Source organism: Macrobrachium nipponense, chromosome 37 (genome assembly GCF_015104395.2).
Source record: "Macrobrachium nipponense isolate FS-2020 chromosome 37, ASM1510439v2, whole genome shotgun sequence".
NCBI classification, from domain to species: Eukaryota; Metazoa; Arthropoda; class Malacostraca; order Decapoda; family Palaemonidae; genus Macrobrachium; species Macrobrachium nipponense.
Genome location: NC_061097.1, coordinates 945,268 through 971,343, shown reverse-complemented (window position 1 = coordinate 971,343; position 26,076 = coordinate 945,268).

The following is a 26,076-nucleotide window of genomic DNA, read 5'->3' as shown; positions in this document are numbered from 1 at the left end:
GTTTTGATATGTGTTTGAACTTTTAGCTTATTTGTCATTACTAAAGAAACGTTAAGTTAGAGTTCAAATCTTTACGTATATACATTTTGGATATTTAATTAAACCTATGGTTACATTTTGCTTATTGATTTTATCGTGATTCCTTTTTTGTTATAATTTGTTAATAACCCTTCCGACTTCTTACAGAGTGTATTATATCGACTCCACTTGTATCCATATTTAATTTTATTTTGTATTTATTTATTTATTTATATATATATATATATTTGATAAATTAATGGTTGGCTTGAATATGTGGAAAAAGTGTTCTAGCCGCGTACCGTATAAAGGCTACTTGCGGTTATCAATTCTATAGATACAAGATATGAATGATAAAAGGTATTTAAAACCACAAGAACCGCTATAATCCAGTTCGGATCCACTATCACGAGTTGTAGCTCGTAAGACATGACACTTTCCTATTTATCCGTTCTACCAAACCTATATATATATATATATATATATATATAATATATATATAATATATATATATATATATATATATATATATATATATGTGTGTGTGTGTGTGTGTGTAAATTGTTATAAATAGTGGTTTTCTACCATACTGACTATTTTGAAGGCTCCAATAAGGTCTAATATATTTGATTACCACCAGGGTTTCATGGCTAGAGAGTCCAATTCTCTCACAAAATCATAACCATTCTTGTTTATCATTCACCCTACCCTCACCTCACACACTTTGTCCAGTATACTCCTTCGAGGGTATTTTTAGCAATTATCTGATATGTTGAGACAACAGAGCAAGTTGGCTCTGCCTACTAACAGGTCCACAAAGACATGAAACAGGTCAACAGCAGCTGAACCTGGTACCCAGTGGTGTGATGCCCGAGCACAGATGAACTGCAGGCAAAGTTCACCCATTGCAGCCTCCAAATCACGAGCCTTGAGTGGCTCGGCCTTACTCAGCCAGCACGAGACTGAAAGGAAATGTGGAAGTCTACTCTCCCCCTGTCCCTCTATGGCCATATTCCCACATGAGGACTGAGGAAGGGACCCCCACTTAGCATCACCGAAACCGAAGGCAAAAAATACTAAGTGCCAGTGATTGGCTTCAGGAAGAGATTATCTTTTTCAAAGTAGCACCTCTCAACAATACAAACAAGTGTCTGTTTGAACGTCCCTCAGTTTCGACAAACCCTTTTCCTTTACAAATCCTTTCCCTCTTAACCATCCTAACAAATCCTTATCCAAAATCCATTCCTCGCCCGTAGCTGGCAGACCAGAAGGGAATGCCATGCATTACTTTAACCCCTCATGTTTTATTGTATTGTTAAATTAATTTCCATCAAACTGTAAAATTAGTGAACGACCACGGTGCCTCCATCATTGTATAACACGTGACTCGACAGAGAACCTACCTCATTGCACAATATCCATCGCATTCTTCAAGCAATGGCATCAGTAAATCAGTTTAGGTAGAAGGGACCATGAGCGAGCTAGTTAAATTATCACTTTTCTCTTACAAGAAATGTGCCTTTTGTACTTTGTCTCAATTTCATTCAATAAAGCTCCAATTGTGCTCAAAAGCCCTGCAAAGTTTTAATAGAGCTAACAAATCCCATTTGAATTATAATTTGCAAATGTCCCAGATTTGTTGACACCTTCCGTTACCATTCCTTCTTTTTAATTGTTATTGTTAAGTAAACCTATGTTAATTTTAGTAATTGCAAATTATTGTTAATCTTGACTTTACTATAAACAATATATACGTTTCTAACATATAAAGAATGTGACAGTGTTGACCAGTTGCCCTACTTTAGTGTACAATAAGACCACCAGTGCCGAAAGATTCCTGAGTTCTATAACAAATTGCATCGAGGTTTACATCACAAAGAAGAAACAATGAATAAGGATAATGAATGCAATAATAAAGACAAAAATAACATATACCGTAAGAAAGTGAAAATAACAAAGAACGAAAGGTCGAAAAAGAACAAAAATTGGAAAAATCAATGGATAGCAGATGAATTATGATGAAATTGGAATTTGGATACATTTGGAAAAGAAATCGGTTTAATATCATCTAATGGTATACCTTGAAATTGATTTTAATAGGTTGCTAATATCATCCTTAGTCTTTCTTTAATTATCAGTCGATAAGATTATTTCACTGGGATCATAGATAATAACCGAATCTCATTCCATATGTATAGCGGGCTCTCCTCACTAGAAAAAAGGCCTGGGCTCAAAACTAGCGGGTACGAATCACAATGAGCACATGCTCTTAAAATTCATTGTGATTCCCTTGACCTAGCTCGTGATAGCTGGATTGCATTCAGAGGACAGAAAGCCATGTTTGTTTGGCAGCTTAATCTAAATACGTCAGCTACAAATAAGGAATGTATCTTATTTTATTATTTGATATTCAATTCGTCTATGGTTATTGTTTATGAAGGCTATTTTGTGAAAAAAAAGAAAAAGAAAAACAAAGGATTAATCATCGAATATGCAAATTTAAAATTAGCAAAAATTCCTATCAGATAACCAAAAAACCTCATTTCAAGCAGACAGAGAGAGAGAGAGAGAGAGAGAGAGAGAGAGAGAGAGAGAGAGAGAGAGAGAGAAGAATAAAAACAAATAAAAGCTTGACGAGTATATCCATGTAAATAAAATGAAAACGAAAAACAGGAAATGTTCTGTGCTAAAAGTAAAAAGAAAAGAGAAACATCGTTTCATAAAATTGAATGGCTTTGTTCCCCTGGGTCAAGCTTTTATCGTTCCTGTTGCAACGCTTTTTATTCTAACCATGAAAGCTGTTATGTTATGCTAAAACCGGCCCATTTTAAACCCTGAATCTTTTATTTTGTGTATTTCATACAGTGACCTGAAGCGAGTCAACACTAGGACGGCCAAGGTCATATACCTACCATTAACGGCCAAGCAGTCATTTTGACTGCTTTTATAGAAAACTATCTAATTACCCAATAAAATTAGTTTACTAGTTCTGTTGCGACTTTTTGTCACTTAGTAAACCACATGGAAATCAAAGAGGAATTAAATGTTAAGACTTGTGTCTATATATAGTTTTTAAAAAATTTTCCTGTGTAAATTGCTACAGGAATGAAAAAATCTTTTTGTTTTTGGCTTTCTTTATGGTACTTTCTTTATAGGATTACATTTTTATAAATAATCAGCTTCCTCTCTTCTTCCTTTAAATGAAAATGTACAATAATAGCAAAAAGTGATAGAAATTCAAAGCAAATAAAAATTTATATATCATGGGAAACCTGTCCTCAATATTGTTTAGGTGTTACTTGGTATTGGCTAAACAATAATTAAAGTAAACAAGTATATTGATTTGGGGAAATATTTTTGCTGTTTTAATATGATAAAATAAAAATATGAGGTCTATGAGGAAGAACATTTATATCGTCACTCCTTGCATAATTTGCAAAATACAATTTGTTTAGTTATAGCAGTGCATTTTCCAGACACATATTTCTCCCATTTTTTGCAAGTCATCACGGTTTTGTTGTTTTTTGCACAAGCGGATCCGGCATTGCTTCCGTTTCTTTTTTGGTTTACTACCAGCCTCTTCCAAAATCTCATCAGAATCTTCGGCACTTTCTCCCATCTTTAGATTTTCAAAAAATCTTCCAATTCCTCTGCTAATCCAAGATTAAAATCATGACGGCTTAGTTTTTCCCTTGTGACCTCTGAATACAATATCCATGCATTGATACTTGCAAAATAGAGAATATTGTAAAATACATGAACAGGCCAACGTCAGGAAGGGCATCTTGTGGAATAATTACGTGCCATTTGGTCAAGTACGTCTACACCAAATTTGGTTGCATTATAATACGCAACAGTTTCTGGCTTCATCTTCTGTCCATTTCCGACTGAAACAGTGCGATGAAGAGAACTGAGTATAAAGACTGTCTTGTTTTTCTTGTTTTGGTATATTGTCATGTTGTATCCATATTCTTCAGCAGATGTGTATCATACAGTTGACCTTTCCATGACTTCATTTGAGATGGAATTTCTCTACCGGCTCTATTCATAGTGCTAACAATACTAGTGGTTTTTTTGCTTTCAAATGTTCAGCTAATTGAAGTGATGTGAAGAAATTGTCAGTTGTGATATTTATGCCTTTCCGGGTGAATGGTTCCATTAGTCTTAGCACAACATGAGCTGAAAAGGGGTGATTTGCTGGTCGAAATTCACCTTTTCCCAAGTAAGGAAATGCATTTAACATACTTTGATTCTGTATCAGCAGCAATCCAAAACTGTATTCCAAATTTGTCTGGTTTATTTCACATATACTGTAAAAAAAGGACAGCTGCATTTTGAAGGAAAAAGTAGTTCATCAATTGTAATGTTCTCGTGTGGCTTATAAGCGGCTCAGCAATTCCGAATGAATCTATCCCACACTTCAGAAATATGAGTAAATTTATCTGTACGTAAACGTTCTGACCTCATTGCTCTTATGTCAAATCTTATAAATCACATCATCTCTTTGAATTTGTGACGTGGCATTGTATCCCTGAAAAAGGATGGACCCCATTTTCTTGACCATAGATGATCAATTGACTGATTCTTTCCCAATATCCCACGTGCATACATGATCCCAATATTGCTAGAATTTCTTCATGAGATACTTTGCAATCATCGTTTTTCAAGACTCTTCTGCCTTGAGCTTCAGTGCACTTCCTGATATGCTGAATGATAAAATCATCTATAAGTGTCCCAAAGGCACTCATATAGATGCTTTTTTGTTCATGACGTTTTGCAAAAGAGGTGGGGCCAGGCGTTTCCCCCAATATATTTTGCTGAGAAAATCTTCCACAATCTTCAGCTGCTTGAGATATTACTTTCTACACCGTACCACATTTAGGTCTAATCGTGTTTGATGATGAATCCTCGTCTTGAGTTAGGAATACATATAAAGAATACAGGGAGAAATAAATTACACATTAGGCTAATATTTCAACAAAATAATAATAATAATAATAATAATAATAATAATAATAATAATAATAATAATAATAAAACGTCAATTATAAACATGGTAAAGTTCTTACGGCAGAAATATATATATATATATATATATATATATATATATATATATATATATATATATATATATATATATATGTATTTATATGATATATATATATATATATATATATATATATATATATATATATATATATATATATATATATAGAGAGAGAGAGAGAGAGAGAGAGAGAGAGAGAGAGAGAGAGAGAGAGAGAGAGAGAGAGCACAATTTTCTTTCTATATAATTCACTCTACCTCGGAATTAATATATTTTCATATATGCTTGACCGAAGGGTGATTTTTATTAGGCGATAATAGAATTGTCGGCGCCCGGGCACGAACCCAGGACATCATGCAAATGGTGTCCTGGGTTCACGCCCGGCGACGACAGTTCTATTATCGCCTAATCAAAAATTCCCCTTCGGTTAAGCATATATGAAATATATAATTCCGATGTAGAGTGAATTATATATTAAAGGACATTTGTAGCTCGATCTATACTATATAATATATATATATATATTATATATAATATATATATATATATATATAGTATAGTATATATATACTATATATATATTATATATATATATATATATATATATATATATATATATATATATATATATATATTACGAAAAAACATGAAACGAGAGACAGAGAGAAATAGACACAGAGACAAAGGCAGAGAGAATACGATACTATCCTACAATCGATGTTATTACCTCAGACTCCTCATCACCCTCAGATTGGCTGACTTCATCATCAGAACTTGATTCCTCTTATTGTACAATGTTCTCATCTTCATAAATGCTACTTTCCCCACCAAAATTTAAACCTTTCAATAATTCTTCTAATATTTCATCCTCATTCGACTTCCTAGAACACATATTGATAGCGGGAATGCTAAACACATACTAATCAAGCTAAGAAGTGTACGTTGATGGAACTGAACATGCATTTCCGTACGCGTCTTATACAGGTTTGATTCATAGAAACGGTCGATGCTTGTAGACCGGGCAGTCAAAATGACTGCTTGGCCGTTTATGTGAGTGCGGGCTGTAATTAAAAAAGTAACAAGCAAACTAACTAAATTCTTTTAGCATAATGAACTACTCGCTAAGTTACAAAAAATCATGATCGTATCAGCTAAATAACGATGGTTGTTAAGATATGCCAAGCGTTTCAATTTCCAAAAGCAGTCAAAATATCTGGGATTTTAGTTTTATATCGTGGCTACCTCAATTAGTGGAATCTCTAGACAAGGTTCAGTCAAAAGAAATTGCATTGGTTACATAAAAAATAATATTTGTATCATTGTAGTTTCCCCTTAATTCTTTAGTCAATTTTTGGTGAATTTTCACTGCTTTTTGTCACAACAGCTGTTCTGGCAATCTATGGCATTTTATGGACACCACGAACGTCCATCTTGGAATAACAACTATTTTGTTTCGTCTTGTGGAGAGAGAAGTCCACCAGATAGACCTCCAGTTCTGGAGATAGATTTGTGGAGGATCAATAAAAGCTGAACCGCTTTAAGTCGAGGCTTCAGGTACAATGAACATACTATATGGAAAGGAGGGACTAAAAATCGAGATATATATAATTTTATTCAGTGTGCAAATTGTTCGTGTCAGTTTTACTCTATACTTCAAGGAGCAGTCAAATGGTAAAATATCTGTTCATCAAACGCGCCCGTAACTGAAGTGTAAAGGTCATCGCCGCGTCTTTGCTCCGTCAATGACCTTTCAGTGGAAGAAAGCAAATGGCTGCAGCCACCAACAAAGTAGTTTCCTTCTTCTGTCGCAAAGAAAGTTCTTTAGAGGGTCCCTCAAAATTTTGGGATAATTGCATAATTGGCACAATGGTACATTTGTTTTTCACCAAGAGTATTTGGACGGTAGTATATGCGTGTTTATCTACGACCAGAGTCAATATTGACTTTGTCTACGACTAAAAAATAGAACCAATTATAAAACGTACATAATTCTTGTATAGGGAATTTGTTTTTGTCTCTCTACAGTACATATAATCCAATATTTATAGTTTTGCCCGTGTTTGCTTTCAGGATTTTGAATCTTGGAGGATATAATAATTTTTTTGCTCTCGATCTATTTGTTCAGCTCGGGCTCAGTCACCTATATGTGAAACTTTGTGAACCGGTTTACCGTCCTATTCTAGCAGAACTTCCTTGCATTTCTTGTCTCCTTTCCATACAGATTTTCGAAATGAGCAACATTTCGAGTTTCAGAGACAATGTAGTCTGTTGTGATTTCGTCATATGAATTTAGCTTTGAGGTTACCGAAGATTATTGCTTAACCCTTTAGAGGAAAAAGGCTCGCTTACAATATCTGTTGCAAACCCAAGACCTTTCGTAGTGCTTAGGTTTTTAATTATTAAGACAAAATGCGAATAGAAAAGGAGGATACAAATGTTTTAAAGTAAGAGATGTCATGTTCTTTTAACAATTAAGTGCAATTTGGAAATATGTGGAAAAAGTGAAACCATATCAGAACCAGTTGATATGGTCCATGACTAAGACAGTCTCCTGAAAGGAGCATGTCAGCATACATTCGTACAACCAGCCTTGGCGACTTCTCAGATTCACAACCTGATGATTCGTCTTGGCCCTCATTTTCTGCAATTGGCCTTGGCATCTCCAGTTTTGCAACCTGAGGATCTGTCCTGACCTCCATTTCCAGTGCCAGTTTTAAATAAAAATGGACTCGTTCCTTTCACAGGCCTGAAGGAGGAAGTATCCCACCAGTTTTAGAAATGGGTCCGGCGACTGGCTTTGAGGTTCCAGTCACCAAACATTTCTCTGAATCAGAAGACCGTCTTCCAGTAACCGAACTCAGCCCTGTCCAGAGAGAAGTTGCGCCTCTAGTGCCAGAGTCAGTCCTACCAGATTCACAAACACCCTTCGACACCTCTGTACCTACATTAAGGGAACCCTTGCCTATTGCACTCAGTGCAATGGCAGTGCCAAGTAGAGAGAGAGTATAAAAAACAACTTTCTGCCTAATCTGATGGATTTCTAAACACATTTAGCTTCGGTCGTATAATCTCTGCCACCATTGCAGTCTGGCTCTGTAGTGTAACAAGCCCATCATATGCTGTACAAAACCAAATGAATTTAAATGACTGTAGATCTCAGATTCACCAACATCAGTAGCACTAATACTGTTAATATCAATGATTAATCTCCTGCTTCTATACTGTCTGAAATGTGTGTATACAAATTAGAATCCATCTCTTAGCTTGATCTCTCAATAAATCAAAATCCTGTGATGGATGAACGTTGGAAGTTTTCACAAACCTAGTTTTCGTAACACTAATTTTCATTTTTGCATGTAGAAAAAGATGTCGACGTCTCCTCGTAATTCAGGTTCTTTGGATTCAGTTTTCTCTTCGCTGACGCCCAAAGGACGAAAAGTCCGTTGAGGGAAAATCATCCAAGAAGAATAAAAGAATCCTTTCTTATCCCTCCTTCTTATCAAGACATCGGGTCTCCAGGTCTTGCCTCGGCTATTCGTCTTGCAAAGGTGACATTGCAACACCCAGCAACTGGTGTCATTAACGAATGACAAGGTAGGAAAGGAATTTCGACGTTCAGTCCACTCGTTATAGAATTCACTCATCATCAGTGTGTATGTGAGGTGATACTTCTCATCCAGGATGCTCACCAGAAAAGTTATCTGTCTAACTTATTATCACGTTCATCTCTTGTTATTAAATGATATTTTTACGCTGGAAACAAAAACAAAGAATACTGAAAACAAAATGTTAGAATTTTGGCGTGCAGTAAAATGCAGATGTTTACACATGCAGGGCTCAAAATAAGGTAGTGAGTAAATGTCGGCCATCTCGTGTGAATTAGAGAGAAAGAGAGAGTTCGTGTTCGCCAGTAAAAGTGTTGTATCGTCACACTAGGACCTCGTGGTTTCGAGAAACAGTAGGAAAAAGTAAACAAAACTGATCAGCTGATATCATCATGGCGCCCAGAAATTGTCGGACTGTTGCAAGATGTGCTGCAGTGATGTGTTTTCTCGGAATCTTACGTGAATACAAGAGTAACAAAAAACGTTTGTGGGTTTGAGAGTGGCTCAGGAGAAGAAAAGCCAAAGATCTGAGAGTACGTCCTATCAGCAGCAGCCATCTTGTTTGTTTACACTACGCGGTTGCTCATGGTTCGTGCTCGCTGCTTCCCGTCTAGCCGGGAAGCCAAAATCTCAAGCTAAAAGCTCACGGTTTTCCATTTTCGGCAGCAACAGCTCGCTGCTGGAGAAAAAAAAGGTCTAGTGTGAGGCCACCTTAAAGCGTTCCGCTTTCCAGGAGAGCTTCACAAGGTAAACGAAGTTTCCTATGCAGAGGTCTGCAGCGCTCCCAGAAGAAATCGCTTTTCTTGAGCGAGCGATGATATTCCATCTTCGTTTGGCGTTATCATTGTGATATCATTATGTCACGTTGCGTTTATACATGAGTATAATGCTTGGCTGGGTTTATATTTTTCACTTTCATGTACTCTAGGGACAGCTTATTTTTCTTCCTTGTAGAATTGCATTGATCGAACGCAAGAGAGATATCAATAAGATTTGGAAGTAAACACTACCTTTCTACATTTTTGTTTATATTTCCTTTAAAGGAAAAGTAGATTCACTTTTAGGATATAGAGCACCGTTGATATACCTTTGGAGCCAAAGGAACTCTTTACTTTAGTGCAAATGAAAGTGAGATATTAAATCTGGTTTATGAGGAAACTGTAAAATTCACTTTAACACACTTTAGTTTTATTATATTGCAAAATTAGAAATAAAATACAATAATTTTAGGAGAGAAATCATTGATCCTGTGTGAAGGAAAGATATTGATTATTTTTTAATTCAGTATGTACTACATTGGATTACATTTTAAAGTTTAAGCTTAAGCTATGATAAACGAGATGATTTTCATGACGATAAACTGCTAAGCTTTCATTTAAATTCATTAGATGTTTCTAACTAGGAAGGGTCATCAACCAGCCACGGTTTTCACTTGCGTTCATGAACATCCGCTTTTCCGTCCTTCCAGTATTCGCCCAACGTGCACAAATGCACACACGAGATGGAAAACATGAGGGGTGAAAGCAAAGTTTTAGATAGTATGAGAGGTAAATAAATAAAATTACGGAGAAAACTACATACGAATTTATGTCATAAAAAAATTAAATTGTTTCGTAATTACAAAACAGTCTTCTATTGCATATTTTGAAAGGTTATTACAACTGACATGCAATGCTTGTTGTAGAGTTTTCCAGAAAATATTACCATGAAGAACAACAAATGCGACAGCAACAACTGTCTCAATACATTCCAGACTATTTTAATCAGAAATTGAAAGAAATATTTGAATTTATTATTCCGATTCATGTGTGTAAATGCAATAATCTTACCACTCGCGTCGTTTGCCCAAAATAAACTTTACAAATGCTTCGTCCGAAATGTTTTCAGTTCAGTAAGTGTGGTCACTCTTCTGTAATGGAGAGAAATAAGTAAATATCACGCCAGGTGAAATCAGGTTTTCCCAGACTTTACATTTGCCTCAGTCTTATGCGATTCCCTCTCTCGCCAAACGCTGGATTTTTTCCCTCATAAAAGCATGAAATGAAAATAATATTCTTTCTCTATAATATAATTTCCATCCGCTGACATACGATTTTCTCATTCTTTTGTTTTTACTCGTACAAATAGAGAAACAAATATTTATATGAAAATATAGTAACAACAAAAACTATGCAAAATGGAAGACCATGCACAAAAGGTGCGTCTCTAAAACACTGAGGTAGCTTCGCTATAATTATTCCTGTTATAAAAGCTCCGCTGATGCTCTCCTTTCGTCGTTCCATAACTCTTGCCAGTCAGAATACTCAAGGCACCAATAACAACAACCAAAACAAACCAAGAAGTAATCATGGTGATCACTGCAGACATCTGTTATTATATAGTTCCTAATATTCCTCAGCTTAATTTTTTCCTATTAATTGACAGCTAGATGATCTCCATAAGAAAAGAAAATTAAAGAAAAAACACAATGTTCAATTTACAAAAATCATCTATTTCTTTTAAAATCTTTTCAATAGAAAGTGAAGAGTCTGGATTGAGAGAAAATATAAACTTTCAGCTGAAATACGAACTTGAAAAATAAGAAAAATAAAGAAGTCTTCCACTTCTGTTTCCATCTTGTTTGAAAGCTGGGGAGCAGTTTACTGAGCAATATATTCAATAGAAAGACATAACGTACCGCTGTTGATTTTGAGTACTTTTTAATTACTGGGGAATTCCGGGTTTCGTCGAATCGTTGTGTTGTCCATGACCTATAAGGGAGGCATATAATTTCACGGAACAGTCCAGAGCAAGAAGGTAATTTCTCCTGTTGCAAAAGGCTTCTTGACATATACCTTTCTCTAATGGGGGCATAGGAGTTTTCCTAACTTTTCAGCTGATCAGTTTGGAGATTCTTTCTTTAGTGGGGAAATGTTTTGTAAACTGTTCATCTTTTTAGTATTCCTTCTCTCCTGAAAGTAATATAAACGCACACTTATTACTTCATCTTTTATGACGAAAGATATTTGAAGACTAGAAATTATCAGTAGCAATTTCCTTAAAAGGTTACACAGTATTTTGCAGTAATATCAGTCTTTTTAAATTTAATAAATAAATATGTACAAATTATGGTGATATTAAACAGTAAACTACTGCCAAAACTTTCCTTAATGAAGAATACCTTAAGTGGATTCAGTAAGGATGCCTAATGGAGAGAGGTTCTAATTAGAGATTTTTCTGCACCAGGTGATAATCAAAACAGTCTGCAGATATGCCATTATTTTTGGAACAGGCACTGTATTGCTTACACTCTATAAAATGGGACTGCGTCGACATAAAAATCTATAGACTCTGCTAATTTTGGAAGACAACACACTAGATACTTAACAAACAAACAAACAAACAAAAAAAAAAAAAAAAAAAAAAAAAGGAAAGGATCCGTCAGGATCCTTTCCACCCCAGCTATCAAGATTATCAATATTTTTCTTAACATCTCCAAAACAAAATTCAAATTTTGTAAGAACAGGATTAGGATGACAAATATCAGGGAGGGGGGCATCCTCAGATGATTCCCTAGCTTCAAAAGCTTGATGAGGCAGTTCAACTTTTTCCTTTATAGGGAATTACTGTAACTTTTATCGACGATTAGAACAATTTTATCTGCTGCACTGCGATAGACGACAGAAATTGTGCAATTTTCATGTTAACGTATTCGTTTCCATGTACTGAATTTGGTCTGTTTTTTTACGGAACGCTCTTCTACGTGTATTTATCAAACAATGGCCGATCATTTGTCCTGAATTTAATGACCTTCAGCACTTCATTTAGAATCTTCATGGGATCTGGATCTGATATAACATCTTATATATTAAGTGCTTGACATACTTCAATAATGCAATCTCAATTGGCTCTAATAATCTTCACAAATATCGAATGAAGCTTTTGAATCCTCTGACTCAGCCATACTAATCTCTCCAAGAGACAGTAATATATAGAATCCTCGATATTTGGATTACGGTAAACGGCAAAAATGTATACATTGTAAAACTTGCTAAAGATTTTAAAACAAAAAACTTCATTACACTACAATCCAAATTTTTCTGACGATAAATAGGTCGTCCGGACTTTATGCATACGGTGAGACCTTGAGCATGTGGGATGTTAAAACGATAAATAAAATCTGGGCCATCAAACAATGGGAATAAACCCTCCGCCTTTGACTTGCTACTACTTACAAGTGTCTCAGATAAAAAAAACATTCAATCACAGTTACAGGCACAACTCAGGATTCACCTCAATGTATCGGAAAGAATGAAAATCAGCAACAGGAAATTAGTAGCAAAACTAATAGACTCTTAACAACAGTAACAATAAAAATCAAAAGAACAATCAACAATTATACTGCCATCAAAAATAGCAGTATATATATATATATATATATATATATATATATATATATATATATATATATATATATATATTTTACAAAAATTACATTTGAAAGTATAATTCATCATAACCATGTGTCATTCAAAAAACGCATCTTATAGGCATATAAGATACCCATTAGGTTTGATACAACAACTGGGAGATGTCAGTCAAGATTGATTTAGAAGTTGCAAAAGGCTTAGAAGGAAAAGATTATGTCCAGCAGAAGGCGCATTCCTAATAATCCACCAAGCAACTTTTGCTTTCTTATCAACATGTCTTATGCAGTTTCCGAAAAAAACGGGAAAATGAACAAAAAAGAGGGAAAATTCCTGATTGTACCCTCAAGCAAGAGAACTAATTCGATTGGAAGTTCATTTGCCAATTTATATGACATTGGAATGACATTGTATCTCCTAAAGAATGTCAACAAAGAAAACTTTTAATAAAGTTAGAATATTTAGGCTACTTTATTAATTTTTTCTAAGAAGCATAGAGAAAGATAAAAAAGATATGATTCTTCCTAGTAAAATGAACCAATTAATAAACATTTTAAGAAACTACTAATGACATTGAAACAAATTACCTCACACTAAGAAAAACAATACTTATTCTCAATACTTGTCCCACTTAAGAAAGAGGTTACGAAAAAAAGACATGAATTTACTTGTTGTCTTACGATGGGCAGGCAGCTTTATAGTTCCTCCAGGGAGGTTAGTTCTCACTCAGAGAGAGAGAGAGAGAGAGAGAGAAATTCTGGGTAGTCTTTTGACTAACTCTTTTCACTTTCGCGAGTACCTTAAGTAAAATGTCTCAAGGAGACAACTTCATAAGCCTTTGATGGCATGTGCAACATTATTTCTTGCTTCATCCTAAAGTAACCTCTCTCTCTCTCTCTCTCTCTCTCTCTCTCATAAGGCGAACTTACAAGCAAGATAAAAATAGTTTCAGAGAATTTTCTTTTCCATTTTATATTTTAGTTTATTATCCTCTCGTATTTTAGTCATTTTACTTATAATTGATTGTTTGTATTAGTATTGGTATTGAAGGAGCTAATATATATTTAATGGTGCCAATTGTAGCCTAGAAAAAGGAAATTATTGAATATATACTAAGTTTTTTTTTCGTACATAAGAAGCTTTTATGTGAGTAAGTTTTATTTTTTTTAAATTCAGTGAGTTATAATAAATTAATACTTTGAAAAGACTTGTAAAATGCTTACTATGTATAACTGTATTCTACCCGCATGTTATCATATGTCAAAGCAAAAATTCCTGGGTTAAAATGATATTTTCATTTTGCATGAAATGGTGATGAATTGGTACTGTCGCTGCTGCATCGTTATTTGGTTTTACATCTACTCTCTCCCTGTATGCACTTCACACTTGCTTACCTTACAATGTATATACCTATATTAAATATTTTGGAAAGCATCTTAACCAAGAGCGTTTGATGATGCAGTCGTTATTGAGGTTTAGTTCTTTATTGTTAGGATAAAAATACGTCGAGTAAAAATAAATAGAAATTTAAAAGAGTATCTAATTGATACCTATTCTTGGACAAATACTAGGTGGTTAGATACCAATACCTAACTTCTGAAAACATGGTAGTTGGACATCCCTGTGTGACACCAAAATCGTATTTTCAGATGTGGATAGCTAACTTCTGATGTTCCGATTTTCAGACAACAATATCCGACATAGGAAGTCTTGGTTATGGGAAGTCAAGGGAACGACGTCCAAACGGAAACCAGACTGAGCCGCAAGTCGTTGATGGGATGCTTGGTGGAGATGGGAGGATTTGCAAAACAAGCTGTCGGTGCCAACATGGATGGAATAAAAAATAACCGAGGAAAGAAATTAAATATTAGTGAAAGAAGGAAATGGCGATAGAGGCTGGCTCAAAATAGATCTGTACAAAGTAAAAAACTATTATGAAATTACTAGTTTCATAAAAAAAAAAATAGACGAGATAACAGACGGAAATGACACTGATGGATTGATGGTAGGCAATGAAAAGATAAAAAAAAAGACACGAAAGAACGGACGGAAATGACATAGATAGTAGTGATTGAAAAGATAAAAAACTGAAAACAAAAATAAACGCGAAATAACTGAAGGTATGACACTGATGATAGTAAATTATACGACAAAAAAATAAACACGAATTCCGTTATTCGTGTCTATTTTTTATCGTATAATTTACTATCATCAGTGTCATATATATATATTACACCCCCTTTATTCCCTAAACTACACAAACTGGGAACTCTTACCTGTTGCCAACGGTGCCCTGTCTGTAAGATGTCACGAGGCTTATTAAGACTGCGTAAATATACAAAAATATCATTTATTTCCCAAAGCAATTGGTTATAACAAAGAACAAAATGATTAACAAGTCATAATGGCACAAATACCCAAATCTGCCCATAAAAAAAAAAAAAAAAAAAAAAAAAGAAAACCAATAAGATAACATTCTACCTTCCGGACTAAGGTTACACTCTCAATCCCCAAACAAGTCACACTGTCTAGTATTAGTCATTAGAGAATCACATTCCTAATCAACCATGGAATCGGACCCATCTGTAATAAAGATATAGTTATATAGACACCCCACGTCACTCTTTTCAAAGTATTTACGTAAAGAGAATATTTCCACACTTCTCTCTCTTTCCCAAAAGGTAACAGATTTTCTAAGTTTTTAAAGAAACGTGTCTTACCTTTTCGATGGCGTTTTCTCCCGACACTTAGGGCAACCGCTTGTTCTCTCCTTTGCACAAAGAATGCGTCTTCCACAAGTACCCTGAACCAGTAGGCCTGTAATACGCGTACAAACGAATGCACATGCCTCGCAAACGGGGAACGACCTCTGAGACAAGTTGCTTGTTCAGCAAATACCATTCTCTCTCCGGTGAACTTTGCAGTGTACCACCCCTTGTCTCTAGGCAAGCAGAGCTATGTGACTTTATTATTATATAAAAACACTTTAAACATATTATTAGCCATTCCCCTCTTTTCACCTCTTAAGATATATATATATATATATATATATATATATATATATATATATATATATATATATATATATATATATATATATATATATATATATATATATATATATAGACACTAAGTAACAGACGGAAATGACACTGAAGGTAGTAAATGAAAGGATAAATATATGTAATGTAATATATATATATATATGGTATATATGATATATTATTATTCTATAATTATATATATATATATATCATATATAATATAAATTATGACTGGTAAAAGTGTTCTGTAACAACAGAATTCCATCTAATAAAAGGAGCCCATAAAACACCAAAATGTAGAGAGAAAGTACTATATTTCAGAGACTGCTGTCTCTCTCTTCAGGTATGAATGAAGAGAAAAGTTTACAGAAAAGGTGGTATTTATACCAAGAGATTCGTCCACAAGTAAGCCAATTTAGGTCACCCCCGCTGATAATCTTCCTTTAATCTTCTTAAGCGTTGGTTGAATGAACACTGCGTCGACGATGTCCGATGTCCAATTCCCTTTTGAGATGTTCATTACCTGCTTCTCTTTTATTAAGGCCAATTCCATCATTTGACTCTTGTACCGGCAGTTGCTGCTATAAATTACACGTGACATATTCCAGTTTATTCTATGGTTATGTTCATTTATATGATTGAAAATAGCCGATTCTGTTGTCCATACCTAACTGACCGTTTGTGTTGTATTAATCTCTGGGAAGTGATTTACCTGTAAATCCGATGTAAGATTGGTCACAGTCCTGGCATGGGATTCTCATATACCCCAGAGTCTTTGGGCGATGTCTTTTGTTGGACGTTAATCAGGGATTTGGCTAAGGTATTTGGGTAGGTAAAGCAAAAAGGGTTGGATTTCCCAAGGTGGGAGTTACTCTCTTAATCGTCTCCAGGTGGGGAATTTTTATTTTATTGTTGGGTGTGTCTCTGGTCTTGTCTTTAGGGGGTCGGTAGAAAATTACGTTTTGCTTTTGAATTGCTTTCTCAATTATATGGTCAGGATACTTTAAAGATGAAAGTTGCTTGCGAATTAGTTCAAATTCTTTTTCCAGGAAATCTGGGGAACAAATTCGTAAGGCTCTTAAGAATAGGTTGCTAGCTAGACCTATCTTGATAGTATTGTCATGATAGCTAAAGTAGTGAATATATGAAAGTGAGAACGTTGGTTTTCTGTATATGGTAAATTTGTATTCTGTCGTGTCTCTGATTATTAAAACATCAAGAAAAGGAATTTTGTTGTCTGTTTCCCATTCAACTTTAAATTTGATGCTGGGCACTAATGCGTTTAATTTTGAGAGGAATTTATTAAAATTACCCCACTTATTATCCCACCAAAATGTTAGTATGTCATCCACGTATCTCATCCACAGCATGTTTTTGGGTTTTATTGCATTTATTACTGTAGTTTCAAAGTATTCCATGTACAGATTGGCTAAAATAGGACTTAAAGGACTACCCATACTACACCCGAATTTTTGCTTGTAGAATGATTCCCCGAATGAAAATACGTTATTAGATGCACATAATTCAACTAACTTTATTATTTTGTCAAGTGCCAAAGGGAAATGATCTGAATAGGGGGATAATTTTTCCCTTAAAAACTGAAGAACGTCCTGTACTGGTACTTTTGTGAATAGGGAGTCTACGTCAAGGCTTAAAAGTTTTATGTTGTGAAGTGGTATATGTGCTTCTCTGAATTTGTGACAAAAGTCTTCCGAATGTTTGATGTGACTGGAGAAAAAAGTGCCTAAAAAAAGGAGAAAGGAGGCCAGCTAACCATTTAGAAATTTTGTAATTGAAAGCTCCGGCGCCCCATAAACGATGGGTCTGAATGGAAGATTGTCTTTGTGAGTTTTGGGAAGACCATAAAAGTAGGGTAATTTAGGATTAATTACTTTAAATTTCTCTAATAGTTCAATACTCTTTTTGTCTTGGCCAATTAATCTTACTTTCCGAAAAAAAAATTCAGTGGGAACGTTCTGGAGGGGATTTTTCGTCAGTTTTTCGTAAGTATTTGTGTCGCTAAGGAGCTGGTTGATTTTGTCGAGGTAGAAGTCTTTGTCCATTATTACAATTTTGCCGTCTTTGTCGGATCTACTTATTATAACATCTAACTTTTTTAGCGAGTGGATGGCTATCATGAATCTGCAGGGAAACAGGATATTTCTTATGAAGGTCAGTTAAAGCATTTAGTAACACTCCTTTTAAACATATCTCTTCACGGCTGTAGTTTTTGGTCAGATATGAATTTATCGAAAGCCACTATGAAGTCTAGGTTGTTTTTGCGGTCTGGCATTAGGGCAAAGGATAAGCCTAAATTTAAAACTAAATGTTGATTTACAGTAAAGGGGGTGTTGGATAAGTTTAAAACTTTGTCTTGTTGTTCAAGATTATTCCATGCGCTATTATCTATTAGGTTATTTAACTTGCGTAAAAGTCTGTTGGATGAGTCACGCTATTATAGGCAGCAATGTCGAACAGAATGAAATCAGATACCTGTATACGTGGTCCGTAGTGAGGAGGCGAAGATTAGATTGAGTTCCATATATCACTCTGCGTAGCACGAAGATGTCGTTTCTCGTATTGGTGATTCTTCTCCACCAAGGAAAATCTTGTGTGATAGAGGGAAGGGGTTTGATTGCAGAGTCCATCTCCCGAATCGTACATTTTTGGAAGTACTTGTTCTTGAGGCATTCTTCCAAAAAGTGTTTTTGGTTTTTTCACCGCCGGTGTAGTCTGTTCAGTTCTTTTTCAAACTTGCGGAAAACTGGCTTGACTTCTGGAAGTGAGTGAAGAATCGTGGAAAGGCGGTTGAATTCCATAATGGGATGACAATGACTGGTAAAAGTGTTCTGTAACAACAGAATTCCATCTAATAAAAGGAGCCCATAAAAACACCAAAATGTAGAGAGAAAAGTACTATATTTCAGAGACTGCTGTCTCTCTCTTCAGGTATATGAATGAGAAAAGTTTACAGAAAAGGTGGTATTTATACCAAGAGATTCGTCCACAAGTAAGCCAATTTAGGTCCTTTAAGTCCTATTTTAGCCAATCTGTACATGGAATACTTTGAAACTACAGTAATAAATGCAATAAAACCCAAAAACATGCTGTGGATGAGATACGTGGATGACATACTAACCATTTTGGGATAATAAGTGGGTAATTTTAATAAATTCCTCTCAAAATTAAACGCATTAGTGCCAGCATCAAATTTAAAGTTGAATGGGAAACAGACAACAAAATTCCTTTTCTTGATGTTTTAATAATCAGCAGACACGACAGAATACAAATTTACCATATACAGAAAACCAACGTTCTCACTTTCATATATTCATACTTTAGCTATCATGACAATACTATCAAGATAGGTCTAGCTAGCAACCTATTCTTAAGAGCCTTACGAATTTGTTCCCCAGATTTCCTGGAAAAAGAATTTGAACTAATTCGCAAGCAACTTTCATCTTTAAAGTATCCTGACCATATATTGAGAAAGCAATTCAAAAAGCAAACGTAATTTTCTACCGACCCCCTAAAGACAAGACCAGAGACACACCCAACAATAAAATAAAAATTCCCCACCTGGAGACGATTAAGAGAGTAACTCCCACCCTTGGGAAATCCAACCCTTTTGCATTTACCTACCCAAATACCCAAATAATATATATATAGACACTAAGTAACGGACGGAAATGACACTGAAGGTAGTAAATGAAAGGATAAATAGGTATGTATGTATATATATATATATATATATATATATATATATAGATATATATATATATATATGTATATATATATATATATATATATATATATATATATATATATATATATATATATATATATATATATATATATATATATATATATATATATATATATATATATATATATATATATATATATATATATATATATATATATATATATATATATATAAATATATGCCACGAAGGAAAATAAACAACGGAGTATCCGCGAGATCTTTCGACGTTCAAACGTCCCTTACTTAGCAGATGAACTGACATCCATGAGGATATAACAATACAAGAAGGTTCGTATAACCGACAGATATGGATTATAAAGAGATTAGTACCTAGAATCCGACACACCTGGAAGATGAGTAACCTTCCCAAACAAGCATAAACGATGGGTACAATTAAAAGATTAAGACGAACATCTCCGACACAAGGACAAGACAATTAAAGGATTATAGGTGACAGCTATTCAGAACTTTGGTAAACAAAAACATATTCACAATACATATTAAACATACATTACAAAGAAGATATCTTTAAGGCAAATAATTTTTATTTAAGTCTGTAATTATATCTTTGAGGTCATTCTTAAACATGTTTCAAATACAAGGGTATAAATGAATTTTGTAGGTATAAAACTACTAAGCCTCTCTTACTGAGATGGTAACATCACTTCATGAGAGAGCACTTTTGGGGTGAAGGCTAATGGAGTTTTCCTAAAATGAAATAGAGGTATAGTTGAGGACGTCTTGGACAGCCAAAGGGGAATTACTATTTTGTCCCAGCAAGAGCAGCTAAGGTGTCCCCGTTCTAATTTTGGAAAGACCATGAAGGTGACAACATAGCCCGAGACAACTGCTGGAATTAACTGAATGATTGTGCGTTTGGAAGGACATAACAAATTCATTGTTATGGTTGTTCTTGGTTTCGCTATCCGTCTTTTGATTGATTCTTCTTTCCAGAGTTCTACGTTTTGTTTTAAATCTTTGTCTGTCACTGGCAACTCATTTGGAGAGATAGATCTTGATAAAAATAAATAACAGTTTTTATGGCTTTGGGAAAAAATCATGAAGTTCATTACTCTTGCAAGTTGTAGACTTCAGTCTTGAATTGTAAAGTTAACCGTACAACTGGTACCAAATCTCAAATCGAACAGAGAACGTGACTGCTTGTAAAATTGAATGAATGAATGAAAGTATGAATGAATGACTACATCGATCATAACTTGTGATTACATCAAAACATCAGAAGAAATATTAAAATAAAAAGAAGTTAATGTTCGTCATGAACTCGGTCACAAAAAGGAACTAATCTTGTTGAAGTTATATGGAATTACAAGATTACATGGTGAATTACTTTTTTGACAAATTAAAAGTAAACACAACCAAAAAATGAATAGGGAAATAAATAGAAGAAAATTTTGAGAACCAAATGGTACAGACGGAAACGCAAGGCCAAATGGATTAAAAAAAAAAAAACGAAAAACCAAGCATAAGCAGAATATTTATTTGCTTATACTACTTCATGTATAAAATTATACATAAATCAAGCGTTTCCAAATTTTTTCACATAAGATATCCGTCAAATCGTCAATTCCATCTTGTCTCCAGTTTCGTCTGGTAACGTACGAATCCGATAAGGATATATGGAATTATGATCTCCACTTTTCGTCTTAACTATTATTTCATTTATAGCGGATTCTTTTTGCGCGTCCGGGAGAGAGGCAAATTGGAGACGATTGCTGAAAATTATGGAAATGGATTCATCTCTCTCTCTCTCTCTCTCTCTCTCTCTCTCTCTCTCTCTCTCTCATTTTATTAGAATTGAATCCTGTCTGTCTTTACTAACATAAACCACTGAATGTATGGTCTATGCAATATACTATGCTCTCTCTCTCTCTCTCTCTCTCTCTCTCTCTCTCTCTCTCTCGCAGCACACACACACACACACACATCTTATTAGTTGTATCAGTTGTGTCCTATACTCGTACTCTATTTCTCTCTACCTAGAAGTCCTTCCTTCCCTTTACTGCAAAGCTGTGAACTGTCCTCCCTGAGAACTTTTGATGTGATGAACCTTAGTCTGAGAGTCTGTAATACTCTTAAATGGCATACGCCCTTGTCTTTAATGGTCTAACTTAGGTATCATTGCTTGAGTTTATTTTGACCAAATACTCTCATATTCGGTGCATACACTTTTTTTCTTTAAATATGGCCAGAAATTTTAGATTTTTTTCCCAGAAAAGCTTTTGTTTTAACATTTTACTTAATTCTGGATCCGCAAAATCTCTATAGGTTTTCTTTATGGCAGGCGACTACTACAATAGCACGTTTACTCTGAATTATGGTCTTTGGCTATCGGGCACCTATATTCTCATATATATATATATGTATATATATATGTATTATATATATATATATATATATATATATATATATATATATATATATATTATATATATATTTATATTTATACATATATATATACACATACATATATATAAATAAAATTAATTGAATGGTATAGAACATTAGATAACTTCCCGCTGACCGTATTCTTGATATTTTGTACTAGAAAATACCTTCCAAAGTTTTGGTAAGTTCCGAACAATTTGTCTCTAAAAATTCCATGCAATTCAAGCACAGTGCAGAGGGAAGTATTTCAAACAGAAACTCTACCGCCATAACCGCGACCTGAAGAACAACTAGAACAGTTTCATTAGAGGTTACTGCTAGGCATGAGAGTTTTATGCGCATTATTTTTTGTCAGATTGTTTTGTTCTTTGCTCTCATGAGGTAAGGCAGTGGAGCTGTATTGCCAGTGGCATTTTATTCTTTAAACCTTCCATTCAGTTAGAGGCTTTTGGGTTACCAACTAGAATAGCTACCTTTATAATTGTCGAGTTTATTGAGAATACTGATATTTTACCTTTATAGATTCGAGCACATTACATGACCTAAATTATCGACGATAATCATGAACATGCAGATGGTGATGTAAAATACAAATCATTGGACATTTCCTCAGTAGAACTATAGTCTAACTCAATAGAAATTGTTGAAGGAATATTCCATTTGCAAATATTAAGTCGATCCTCGGGACATTCTACGCATATGAAATTGTCATGATTACATAAACTTGTCATTTCAGAATGGGTGAAACCTTTGCGAAGGTAGCGAGATATAATAAACAAACCATAATTGGCCTTCGGTAATGCATTGATAAGGAAACGTTCATAGCAGCCACAATAATGGAATTTCCTTTTCGGGATAAAAAAAAAAAAAAAATCTAAAAAGCATCGTCCTCGCAAATAATGGAGTTTGAAATTACTTTTTGTTTATTTGTTATATATTATTTCACAGTTATTGAGATTGCTTTTCAGGAACAGTAAAAGAATTGTAATATAATGGCAGAACATGATATAAATCACAAAGGGGAAAAGTCAACCTGACAAGATAACTGAATGAAATTTATTGGAATTCTGTGAAGTGCAGCTCACCTCACAAATCCTGCCGCTGGGATTTTTCTGACGGATCTAGACTACTTATGCGTCTTAAGCGATTTTCAACATAATCCAGAAGTGAAATCACACAAATATGCAGTGTGTTTTAAATGAAAGATAAATTCAGAAATCGTACAGTGCAACGTTAAAGGCCGAAATTCTTGCATCTTTTGGGGGTGATCCAGGCCTCATGAGCTCTTCCTAAAATGAACAAAGACAGAAAATGAGAAGGGTTTTTCATCAGCCGCTGCAGGTAGTTCTCTATACTCATATGTAATGACTCGAATTATTCATGGAATGCAAAGTGAGTTTTTTGGTACGCATTAATCTCTCCATTTGCTAAGCGTCAACACAGAACGTACCCTACAGAAAAGCAGGAAGTTATTCCTGTTTTCGTTACACAAAAGCATACATATACAAAAACTAAATCCAAAAGAGTTCTAGTAAGGCAACATCTCGCATTTCATAGGTTATTATTTTTATTCGTCTCTGTAAACATTTTTGCTTTTATTTGTTCAAAATTCCTTTAATCTTCTTGTATAACAATGGGTACGTGCTAGGATATTCCTGTTTACCCTAAAAGAGAGAGAGAGAGAGAGAGAGAGAGAGAGAGAGAGAGAGAGAGAGAGAGAGAGAGAGAGAGAGAGAGATTATCGATCGATGACATGCTTTGCGCATCGTATATAGTATATATATATAAAAAAAACATAAATATTGCATATAAAAAAGGACATTCCTAAACTTCTGTACGAGTCTTTGAATTCATTGAGAGCCCAGCTTGAATTATCCTTCTTTTTCAGTGGTCTCATTAGCGCTTTGAATCAAACTAATGAATTATTCATAAGAATTGCTGGGTTGAATGAACTTGAATTATTTTCCTGGAGAACACAGGCTAATGCTTTATTTCATTGCTGCAGGAATCATAACTTTTAATAGCTTGCAGAACTTTATCATCATAAGTTACTTCCCTTCTCAATTAGGAATGCTAGATGGAGATAGACATGTGTTCCAGTGATCACTTGTGGGGACAAAAGCGAGGCATGAAGCTTGCGCAGCATTTCAGAAACTGAAGCGAACTTTTAAAGAACCTAATTCCCTTCAGCCATTACTGTGACTGCTGACTCATCACTATATAAACAAATAAAAAGAAATTCTAAGAGTCTATTTATCTAATAGAGGGAAACACCTTCAAATTATATGTTTGGAATTATAACTACCAATTATGCCTTAATATATTGTTTTTTTGGTTGTCTCCAAGATGATTTAGTACTGACCTAAATGAACTTGACTCAGTCTGACGGCATACGTCAGTTACCCATGCAGAGTATAGTAAGAGTAATTCTTATCTCCCCTAATAAAGTATTTTCATGGATGATTTCTCTACAAAAGACGTTAGCAACGGCAAGAACATTTGGGAAGGATCTGCATCATATTCAGGGCCTTGAATAATAATTCTCACTAAAATTAGAATGAGGTCCGATGGGAAAGTAAAAAAGGGGGGATATCAAACCGGGTTATGTTGACATCAGTTTTATGTTAATATCACCATCGATATTTGACATAAGTAGCAAGTGACCCAGTATCTATAAATTTTTCTGACAGTGGTATAAAGGAACAACTCATTCATAAATAATAATAATAATAATAATAATAATAATAATAATAATAATAATAATAAATAATAATAAGAATAATAATAATAATAATAATAATAACTTATTATATGGGTCTACCTGCCGTTAGCAGTTTAGAATATAGATACCCAAAAAGGTTGACCATCAATAAGAGCCTGCTGAGCTTTCTATGGGTTACATAGACATAAATCAGGAATAAAAGACAGAAAGGGAACCAGCGACAAGGGTGGGAATCACTTATTGTCAACAGAAGGATGAGTTGATAAAAGACGGGAGGAGTGTAGGGGAACTGGAACGCATTCCATTATTGGAGTAGCGTGACGAAACAAAAAATGAAAAAAAGATAAAAAGACAGGGTGGTTATTTATTTTAATTCTTGCGTAGATGTCATTTAATACAAATTGATATATGCACGTTCGTATAATTCGCAAGTCTATAGTATAATACTATCCGTGTGATTTGTACGATTGGTATGGTAACTGTTATTTCCCACTACTCCTATGCTTTGGAATTCTTACAACCCTTCTTCCTCAAGAGGTAGTCTTCATCCAAACCCACTGTTTTCCTTTTCCTCGTCAATATCACTATGAAAGGTAGCAGAGAGAGAGAGAGAGAGAGAGAGAGAGAGAGAGAGAGAGAGAGAGAGAGAGAGAGAAAGCAGAACATGGCTCAATGATTCTAATTTATGTTATCAAGAACCATCAATTGCTGGGTGCTAATTTCAGAGAATAATATAAAATATAAAAATCTTAAACCTTCACTCTTGGTGCGATTTAATTCCATTTTTTAAGAACAACTTTTCTTGTACTAACCGCTAAGGCAGGTTCTTCAATAATGAACCTGGAATGCGATCAGATTTAGTCCCAGTCACCTGAACGCCCCAGCTGACATTTAGGAATAACACTGATATCTATAAAAAGACTAGATTCAAATATCACGTGACAAGTTGAGCAAGAAATCATATTTAGTTTTCATAAGCAGATCCGATTTCTTCTTAGAATAAGAGGTATTTTGATGTCTCAGTACGTAATGGTCGATGTCAGCAATGAACATTAAGGATAC